Here is a 2,306-nt window from a genome sequence, read left to right on the forward strand (position 1 = left end):
TAAAGCAGAGAGATGCCTATGAAGGTCAGTGGTAGGCTTCAAGAAAGCGAGTGACCCGCTGGGTAACTTCTTCAGGGCAGTACTGGGTTGTTTCCCATTGTGTGTGACCGTAATTGATTTTGAGCGTGGTTGTATTGTTTTTAAAATACGATTCTAATTCTAACTTTGACTCTAAATGTCATTTAACATGCCATTACATCGAAAAACACCTGTGCAAATATATCCTGGAAGAAACAAATTAAGATGGACTAGACCGGGCTTTTGTATTCATCCTGTGCGGTAATACTGAAATTTCATGAGGTAAGATAATGGATTTCAGACAGAGTTGATTCTCTTGGACTTCCAACCTCTGAGCGGTCAGTCGGCATCTTTGTCTGAGGCTCTTGCCATTGCAAGGAGGAATTTTGGAAATGAGGGGTTTACTGTGACCATGGTGCAGTGAATTGCACGGTTACGTTGCACTTGTCAGGAGGAAGAGCGATGCAAGTAATACTAGGATAAAAGTTTTCTGCGTGTGCTGTGGAAGGGAAGAGCCATTCTTGTCTTTCCGGTTTTGAATTTGAAGCGTTATCTTCTGCTTCTCTCTTAAAAGGCACCTTTTTTTTAAAAGGCACCTGTCAGGCCTCTTTATGGAGGTTACACTGTCGTCAACAGCAGCAGAAGCTTGTGTGCTGAACAGAGTTGTGTGTTGTTTGGAAGCTTTGAGTTCCACTCTGGTTTTTTTGTTTGTTTGTTTGTTTCTTTGTGGGTTTTTGGTGGCTTTTATTTTTTTCAGGGGCGGGGGGGGGGGAGTTGTGGAGTAATTTTGAACATTTCTGTGGGATTTGACAAATCAAATTTAAAAGTTAATGTTCATTTTATAGTTCATGTTCAAACAGGATGGTTAACTGTCTTGTTTGTCTCACAGAGGGTCCAACACCTGTGACCAGTAGCAGTGCATCTGCATTTTCTGCTCCTTCTGGAGAATTTCTGGATTTAGACAAATTCAAGAAGCCCGAAGGAAGCTGGGATTGGGAGACCTGCTTGGTTCAAAACAAAGCAGAGGCCACGAAGTGTGTAGCCTGTGAAAGTGCAAAGCCAAGCACCAAAGCAGAGCTCAGAGGTAATACTTAATGATTAAAATGAGGATGCATATTCTGTGATTTATTTTTTGGTTTGCTCTGATTTTTTTTATTTTCTTACCTGTTAAGCACAATTATTTTTTCCTTTGAGGTGTGGCAAAATTATTCGTTTTTCCTGTAGGAATATTGCCTAGATAACATCTGTTTCCACACTTTTCCCCAAGAATAAGTTTATCCTTTTTAGAGAAAAGCTTTCATTAATGACGTGCTTGTTCTTTACATGCCCTACACGTTGTTCATTTGGAGTTCAGACTAAAAACATGATCTGTCAAAGAAGTTCGTATACTTTTTAAAGCCAGGTGGTGGGCAGAAAACACAGTTGTGAAAAGTTTTATGTAGAGAGGAAGCATGGGGTTTTCTTGTTTGTTTTACTGTTTGGTGGGTTGTTTGTTAAACAGTTTTGACTGGAAAGATCAGGACTAGAACGTAGTTCAAACCTTCACGTACTGCAGATACACCGTGGGTTACGGACTTGACATTCACTTATTTCTGCAGGTTTTGGTGCTGCGGCTGCGTCCACAAAATGCTGCCTTGCCATCATTTACATTCGGTGTTCACTCAGAGTGTTCAGGTGCAGAGTCTGCAGCTGCCTCACAGTTTATTTTGGGAAGGACAGAAGAGAAGCAGTACTTGCAAACCAGTACTTCAGGTAAACAGAGTATCTTTTGTCTTCACTTGTGCGCTTATGTCCATCAAGTAAGACCTCTGAAACCATACTAGAAAAAATCTGCGGGATTTGATATGTTCATGTACTAGAGCTTTAGAAAAAGTTTAATTCCTATATGCAGCATGTCTTCTGTCCTGGTTATTGATACGTACGCAATTAGTAGCAATCCCTTTTTTGATCTCAACACTAGGTTTAGACAAAAAATTGCGACACCTTAAGGAACCTGTCCTGCATCTCATACAAGCACAGAAGTTGCAGTGTCTCAATGCTAGCAGTACAGTTGGTGGTAAAATCTTTAGTAGGGTGAAATAGAGGCCTCACACCTTTCAGAGAAAAAAAGAGATTATTCCCACGTACTTGCAACTATGCTGCAGAGTGTACTGCTGTTACTCTAGTGCTACAAAGGTCCAAAAATCACTGAACAGTTATTAGCCAGTTTTGTATTCCTTTAATTTGTTGAAAGACTGCAGTAGAGGATTGAAGTTTTTATTGAGGATCACTGTGTGGAAAAATTCTGA

The 2,306-nt window shown here is 40.4% G+C and overlaps 1 long non-coding RNA gene across 1 annotated transcript; it reads left to right on the forward strand.

The window, feature by feature from the left end:
- Positions 1-200: 200 nt before the first annotated feature.
- On the forward strand, positions 201-1,770 carry LOC310882392. Its single transcript, XR_014572937.1, has 3 exons — positions 201-300; positions 908-1,102; positions 1,617-1,770. It is a non-coding gene; the product is annotated as an uncharacterized lncRNA (long non-coding RNA).
- Positions 1,771-2,306: the final 536 nt, after the last annotated feature.

The sequence above is a fragment of the Anser anser genome, assembly GCF_964211835.1.
Source record: "Anser anser genome assembly, chromosome: 16".
In the NCBI taxonomy this organism is placed as follows: domain Eukaryota; kingdom Metazoa; phylum Chordata; class Aves; order Anseriformes; family Anatidae; genus Anser; species Anser anser.